The sequence below is a fragment of the Ovis canadensis genome, chromosome 2 (genome assembly GCF_042477335.2).
Source record: "Ovis canadensis isolate MfBH-ARS-UI-01 breed Bighorn chromosome 2, ARS-UI_OviCan_v2, whole genome shotgun sequence".
Taxonomy (NCBI): Eukaryota; Metazoa; Chordata; class Mammalia; order Artiodactyla; family Bovidae; genus Ovis; species Ovis canadensis.
In genome coordinates, this window is record NC_091246.1 from 245451538 (window position 1) to 245459779 (window position 8242).

Sequence of the window (8242 nt, forward strand, 5' to 3'; positions counted from 1 at the left end):
ACCCAGGCCCCCTGAATTGGGAGTGTGGAGTTTTATCCACTGGACCACCAGGGAAATCTGGTTTTGTTTTGATTTTTTTCCTGCTCCCTTTTGGCTGTTTGTGCCAACCCATAAGGTCACAGTAAGAGGAGGTTTTTCTGCAGCAGTGTTCTGGTATCGGGTCCAGCTTCCTGCTTTCCCGGAGACAGTGACAACTGTGAATGTGACGGTAGCAACCTCTTACCTGCAGCTTCCTGATTCCTGGACTGAAGCTTTAGAGAAGTGTTCTTGAATTCACAGTGACTCTCTTGGTGGGTCAGTTCTATGTTGTTCTGGGAAGCATTCTTAGAAGTGTGGCTCATCAGCCTCTCCAGCGGTTGTCCTGTATTAAATATCTTCCTGCTAAAAACACCTAGGCGGGGTTTCTGTTTTCTGCACTGAACACTGATAAATACCGTTTGAGAGTCTGATGGTTAAAGCTGTTGATGCTGGAGGTCATAAGACATGGATGGGTATGGTGTCTGGTGAAGATTACGGGGCTCAGCTGATGAGCATCTGATTTGAGATTGATGGAAATGGTGATAATGACCATGTCAAGTGGTGGATCGAGGTGGCACCCGGAGTTGAGTACAAGCAATAGAACCTGACTCTGGCTGGCCTCTGCGGAAACGAAAGCTACGGAGGAGCTCCCAGGATGGACACAAAGCCCAGTGACCCAGGCTGAGATAACGGGCAGGAAGCCAGGAAGTTACAGCATTGGACAAACCAGCCCCTCTGCAAGACAGCCAGACAGAACTGGCACCATCAGAAACCACACCAACCACTGCAACCAAAGGACCTTTCTGAGTGAATTCTAAACCCTCCTATATTTGCATCACTCACTCAAGATTCAAAGCCCTGGGCTGAGGCATCCACTTGGCCGAGCCCAAGTCATGTGTCCATGCCAGGGAGTGGGAGGAGGGGCCTGTGGGCCCCTTAGCTTCAGCAGTAGGTTGTCCGTCAAGACTCATGTAGTGGGGCTTCCCTCTAAAGAGAAAGGGGTTTGGCTGTAGGGCAGCCAAAAACCAACAAATGTCTGGTGGTAAAAAATAAAATAAAAATTTATTGAATTGTAAGAAGGAAAAAAAAGAAAGGAAGCCGGGTGGTAATGATGACATGACGCCTGGAGGAGATGCTGCCTTCTTTATTGAAACCCAAGTCAGAGGCCTCTGGATCTTCAACACTGGCCAGACCCAAAGCCCCTTGCAATCACCTATCTATTTCTGCTGCCACCACTACAGGTGCCCAGTGGTGCCCTAGGCCATCCTTCACACTCTGGCCAAGTCCAGATGGCACACTGCCCCTTACCTTTACAGCCCAGCGCAGAGCAGAAAGCAGGCCAGGTCACTCAAACAAGATGGTAGCAATGACCCGGGAGAATACAGAGGAAAGAAACACAGACATCTATTCACTTATTCCATGTCCTTTTATCGAGCACCAGCCAGGTACCAGTACAGCAGAGAATACGGTCCCTACCCCACGGAACTTACAATCCAGTGGGAAGACAGTAGAACCAGTGACATGCAAGGAGATGAGGATGCTGCAGGCAGGAAACTCGAGGAGAATGAGATGGAGAAGAACTGTGGGAGCCTCTTGGGAGGTGGGGTATAGGAAGGACCCTGAACTCAAGCTGAAGCTGATGTACAGAGTCCTGGGGCGACTGTGAACTCCAAGACCCTGAGGCTGGAACACGATTGCTGTGCTTGTGGGACAGACAGGTGGCCCATGTAGCCAGAGCAGAGGGAGCTGGGGTTGGAGGAGGTGAGGTTGAGACAGAGCTTCCACTACAGGGGCACAGGTTTGATCCCTGGTCAGATCCCACCTGCCATGGAGTACAGCCAATAAATAAGTAAATAGGGAGCCGCAGAAAGAGCTTTTTTTTTTTTTTTCCTATCAATGGAAGGCAACTAAGGGCCATCCTTTGATTAGAGGAATGAGTGGGGAAGAAGATGGACTGGGTGCAGGAAGGGGTACAGGGTCAGTAGAGGTGAGGGCAGGGCTTCCCACCATGTTGGGCTCCTGTTTCCTCAGTGAGATATGAGACTAGGTCATCACTGCACAGGGGAAGTAGGAGATGGCGGGACATGTGTCCATAAGGCCACGTCAGGCTTCCAGTGTCCTCAACAGAGCCACGATACAGCCCTGGGGAGGCCCTCATCCTCCTGGGCACCTCCTGGCAGTCCCCCTTGGGGGATGGAGGTATTTCCTTGACTGAGGTCAGTAGCAGCAACTGAAGCCTCAACCATCACAAGTACGACATCAGTCAGGGTCATCATCACCATTACCTTCACACCAACAGGCACAAGAGGAGGACAGGAAACCCTGGAGGGCACCCCAGCCCTGTGCGCTAGCAGGACCCCAGCCCTACCTGCCCGTGGACACAGCAGTGGGCCTGTCCCGGGACAGAGCTGGTGGTGTGTTAGAGCCGGCTCCTCCTGTTTGCAAGACACGATGCTGCGAATCTCTTCCCGATGCCACACGCAGTGGCAACACATCAGTTCAGTTCAGTCGCTCAGTCGTGTCCGACTCTTTGCGACCCCATGAATCGCAGCATGCCAGGCCTCCCTGTCCATCACCAACTCCCGGAGTTCACTCAGATTCACATCCATCGAGTCAGTGATGCCACCCAGCCATCTCATCCTCTGTCATCCCCTTCTCCTCCTGCTCCCAATCCCTCCCAGCATCAGAGTCTTTTCCAATGAGTCAACTCTTCGCATGAGGTGGCCAAAGTACTGGAGTTTCAGCTTTAGCATCATTCCTTCCAAAGAAATCCCAGGGCTGATCTCCTTCAGAATGGACTGGTTGGATCTCCTTGCAGTCCAAGGGACTCTCAAGAGTCTTCTCCAACACCATCATAGGTGGCTACAAATCAAGACAGTGGAGGGCTTTTGGTTATTTTTCCTGGGTAGTCAGTTGCCCAGCAAACCCTGAGGACAGAGGCCTTGACCTACACCACTTGCCTCTGTAAACTCCAGAGGCTGGAGCACAACCAGTGCAAGGAGGGTCCAGAGTTCTGGTGCTCAGGTCGTCTGGTGGGAGGATATTGGGTGGAGGTGGAGGTGAGGGGAAGTCCCCCTCCCCTCAAGACACACCTGATGGTTACCGAGAGCCTGGGCATCACCAGAGCCTCTGCTCCAGCCCAGGAGCCTAAAGGAAGCCTGTGGATTCCCAACCGGACTGTCTGACTCAACCTCTTGGGCTGGGTCTGTCCTGGGAGGGACCAAGGGGCTGCTTCTCCCTACTCCCTGATCCCAAGATGAGCCCTGACCTTGGTCATAAACTGGACCTGAGCCCGGTGACAAAGATCTCCACCCAGGCACAGACAGCACCCCACCCTGGTTCTGGGTTGGGCTATGATGGGGCCACACATCTCCCACCTCTATCTGTGCCTGACATAGGCTCAGCCCTAAAATCATGTCAAAGCCCAGCCCTTGAGCCCAGAGGGGAGCAAGCCTGGCCAGGGGTTGGCTCAGCACCGTCCACCTCTGCAGACAAGGCTTAAGATCCTGCCTAGGAAGCAAACAGTGTGAAACAAAACCAAATAAAACCCATCACCATCTCCTCCTTGTTTTAGTGACACACCTTCAACTTCGGAAACAAAGCCTAAAGGCAAAACATATTTTCTAAGACCTAAAGAAAGAAAGTGAAGTCGCTTAGTCATGTCTGACTCTTTGCGACCCCATGGACTGTAGCCTACCAGGCTCCTCTGTCCATGGAATTTTCCAGGCAAGAGTACTGGAGTGGGCTGCCATAGACCTAACCCTTCCCCATTCCTGTCAGGCTCTCTCTGTGACTTGGAGTTTTCTTGCCCTAAACGCTCCATCCCCACTGTCCACAAACAGAGGTCTCCAAGTCACCAGCAGGACAGGGAGCTGTAAAAGCCCCAGGAACTTCATCTGAGACCCTAGAGGTGGAGGCCAGGGCCTTATCTGGTGATTGGGCAAGATCATTCCTCTCTACAGCCTCAGTTTCCCCATCTGTAGAGTGACAGCTTCAGCTTTCCAGCTCTAATAGCCAAGGATCTTGGGACTGCCCTGGAAGTCCAGTGGCTAAGACTGCGCTCCCAATGCAGGAACCCCGGGTTCGATCCCTGGCCAGAGAACTAAATCGCATGTGCCACAACTAAAAGGTTTCACGTGCTGCAACTAAGACCCATTGCAGCCAAATAAATAAACATAAATTTAAAAAAAAAAGTCAAGGATCTTGATGGGAATTTAGGGCCCCATGTTCAAGGGTTGGAAGGGTTGTACTTCCTGGACAATTCAGACCCAAGAGATCCAGGAAACTTTTCCTAAAACACGGATGGGTTACTGGGTTCAAGTCCTGGGATATCTTCTTAGTTGTTCTGATTCCTTGCACTAATGACTTGGCTTCTCTGGACCTCAGTTTTCTCATCTGTCAAATGGCAGTAACACCAAGTTTCTGAGGATCAAACGAGATGGAAGAAAGGAAGAAAACTGCTTTGGGACTTCCCTGGTGACTCAGCGGATAAGAATCCACCTGCCAATACAAGGAACGTGGGTTTGATCCCTGGTCCGAGAAGATTCCATACGCTGAGGAGCCACTGAGCCCGTGAGCCACAACTACTGAGCCCAAAGGCTGCAACTACTGAACCCACGTGCCTAGAGCCTGTGCTCCACAACAGAAGTCCGCACACAGCAACATGAGGGTAGCCCCTACTCTGCAACTAGAGAAAGCACCTGTGCAGCAAGCAAGATCTAGCACAGCCAAAAATGCATAAATAAAGCAGTGTGTCACATTAAAAAATATATTTTTTTTAAAAAAAGTGCTTTTAGGGTGTGGTGCAGTTGTCCTGGGAGGGAGGGGCATTTGGCATTCCTGTTGTCATGGGTTAATGCTTGGCCTTCCAGCAGAGCCCAGAAAGTGGATTGGTCTGGCCAAGCTCTCGGGTGGGAGACCTCCTCAGTCTCTCCGGAACCCACTCCACCGCCCAAAGCTGGCTCCAGCCCTGCATAAGCCAGCTGCCTGGACTCCCCGCCTCCCCACCTTAGAGATGACAAATTTTCCTCACTGGCCACGAAGGGATTGCAGGGTTCGGAGCCAGACTGGCCTTGGGGGATCCTCAGGTCCTGTCCCTTTATAGTGGCCCAGACAGGAAAAGGGCTTGCTCCAGGAGGCTCACAGTATGTCAGCAGCAAACCTGGGCCTCAAACCCAGGCCTCTCTGCTCTACCCCGACCCCTAAAATGGGGTCCTCTGGAATCCTTACAGCAGCAACGCCCCAGCTGGTGCCCCAAGTCAGCACCCTGGCCAGGTGGGGACTCTGGGAGAGAGGGCTGTCTAAGGGATCCCTCGGTAGTCATCACGCCCTGCTGAGCTCCTGCCTCCTCCAAGAAACCTTCCCTGATTGGCACCCACAAGGTTGGCAATGAGTTCCCTCCCACATACCTCCTTTGACAGAACACCCGCTTAAAGGTGAAAGGTGTCGGTTTGCCTGTTTGCTGGCCTCCAGACTGAGAGTTTCTCAGGAGAGGGAACCTCTGGATTCATCTGGGCTCCCCACGACGGAGGCCTAAGTCAGACCGAGGGCAAAGGAAGGAGGGAGGAGTGGGAGACAGAGGGATGGGAGGGCGCTCCGGCAAGAAGACAGTGCCCTGGAATTTACTAGGCCAAGCTGCGAGCTCCGTCAGGATATAGGGTGGGGCCGACTGGACGTGGGAGTCAAAGACCCCGCCCCTTCAGACGTCAATTCCCGGGCCGCCCCGCCCTCCCCAGCGGCCAGAACCCCCCGGCGGGCTCCTCCCGTGGGAACTGCTGTCTCGGCAGCGGGCATCCAGCCACGTGGGTGCCAGGAATGAGGCTTGGCGGCAGGGCGGGCGCTTACCTGGGTAGCGTTTGTTCCGGGCCGTCTCGACGGGACTGCACCTCGCTCGGGACTGGGGAAGGGGCGGCTCTGGGCGGAGGCCTCGCTGGGAAGGCGGGTGCAATGCGCGGATCCAGGGAACAGAAGACATTTCTTCTCCCGCCAGCGCGCCCGCGGAGCAGCAGCTGGGCAGCACCCAGGAGCTGGTTAGAGCTGCAGGTTCTCAGGTCCTTCCCCAGACCTGCTGTTCAGAATCTGCACTTTAACAAGATCTTCGGGTAACTCCTATGCACATTTCCTTTTGAGAAGCCCTGTTTTGCAAGTGTCAGCCGGCCTGTGTATTTACAAGGCAAATAAATAAATGTCTACACATTTCCAGTTAGTACAATGAATAACTCATGGGTGTACTGCATGGTGGCTAAAAATAATGCTGTATGGTAATTCAAAAGTCGCTGAGAGTGGATCTTACAAATTCTCAACACAAGAAAAAAAATGTAACTAGATGTTAGCTAGACATTGTGGGAATCATTTCAGTGTATACAAATATCAAATTAAGTTATACATCTGAAACTTCAATGTTTTATGTCAATTATATAGCAACTAATAATTAAATCATGAGGGAAAAAAAACACGAACTTCATTTCTTCTTTATGTTTCAGTTAGGGCACAATCTTGATTTTTATTTTTTTTTAACAAAAATAGGAGTATGTGAATAGGATATTTTATCTGTGAATTTCATCCCATTACAGGAAAGCAATATTGCCAGAAGTGAAAGTCACTCAGTCGTGTCTGACTCTGCGACCCCATAGACTGTAGCCTGCCAGGTTCCTCTGTCCATGGACTTCTCCAGGCCAGAGTACTGGAGTGGATAGTCAGTCCCTTGTCCACGGGATCTTCTCAACCTACAAATCAAATCCAGGTCTCCGGCATTGCAGGAGGATTCTTTACCGTCTGAGCCACCAGGGAAGCGCAATATTGCCAGAAACTTATTATAAAAGAGGGTGTGGGATCTGCTGGGGCTGGAAACCCACGGATGAATACCCACTCCTATTTTTAGTCTGCAGTGTCAGCCCTGAGGAGACAGAAATGGGAGTAGGCAGCCCTTGAACCTGAGGACCTTAACTTCTAGTGGGGGAGATGAGACAGCTGTACATTGCTGCCTCTCGAACCTCAGTTTCCTCACCCATGAAATGGGCATAAACAGTCATCAGTCAGGGATTCCCAGGTAGCACTAGTGGTAAAGAATTCACCTGCCAGTGCAGGAGACATAAGAGACATGGGTTTGGTCCCTCAGTTGGGAAGATCCCCTGGAGTAGGAAATGGTAACTCACTACAGTATTCTTGCCTGGAGAATCCCATGGACAGAGGAGCCTGGTAGGCTACAGTCCATGGGTCTCAAGAGTCAGACGCAAATGAAGCGACTAAACACAATCATCAGTCATGTCTGCCTGCCTCCCCAAGGGGCTGGACAGGCTCAAATGAGCTTGTGGACAAGGAGGGTCTTTGTGAGCTGCCTGGTACCTGAGGGATGTGAGGCCTGAGAGCACCCTGATCACAGTTATCTTCTGGTGTGTATCCCGGTCCTTCAGGGTCCAGCCCTCAGGCTCCTCTTTTTCTCCCAGAGCCTCCTCTGCCTCTGTGGTTTCACTCTCTCTTCCGCCTTCCTCCCTACCCCCACTTCCAAAAAACCCACACCTGTCTGAACCTTGCTCCAAATTAGAACTGTTTCTGCAGAGAGGGAGCATGCACTGAGTGCTGGATACAAGCCAGGATCCCTCCTGCACTGGATCTTTTATGCCAGTCCAGACCTGGTAATAATACCCCATTGAGCAGATGAGGTATTACTCACTTCATGTATTCTGATGGGACTTCTGGTCCCATCACTTCATGGCAAATAGATGGGGAAACAATGGAAACAGTGAGAGACTTTATTTTCTTGGGCTCCAAAATCATTGCAGATGGTGACTGCAGCCATGAAATTAAAAGACGCTTACTCCTTAGAAGAAAAGCTATGGCCAACCTAGGCAGAATATTAAAAAGCGGAGGCATTACCTTGATGAAAAAATGTCTGTCTAGTCAAAGCTACAGAGAAGGCAATGGCAACCCACTCCAGTACTCTTGCCTGGAAAATCCCATGGACGGAGGAGTCTGGTGGGCTGCAGTCCATGGAGTTGCTACAAGTCGGACACAACTGAGCGACTTCACTTTCACTTTTCACTTTCATGCATTGGAGAAGGAAATGGCAACCCACTCCAGTGTTTTTGCCTGGAGAATCCCAGGGATGGGGGAGCCTGGTGGCCTACCGTCTATGGGGTTGCACAGAGTCGGACACGACTGAAGCGACTTAGCAGCAGCAGCAGCAGCAAAGCTATGGTTTTTCCAGTAGACACGTATGGATGTA

The 8242-nt window shown here is 51.6% G+C and overlaps 1 long non-coding RNA gene across 1 annotated transcript; it reads right to left on the minus strand.

The window, feature by feature from the left end:
* Nucleotides 1–1146: 1146 nt before the first annotated feature.
* LOC138434753 (uncharacterized) lies at nt 1147–5678 on the minus strand. The gene is made up of 2 exons (XR_011254848.1): nt 5427–5678; nt 1147–2880 (listed from the first exon to the last, which is right to left on the minus strand). It is a non-coding gene; the product is annotated as an uncharacterized lncRNA (long non-coding RNA).
* Nucleotides 5679–8242: the final 2564 nt, after the last annotated feature.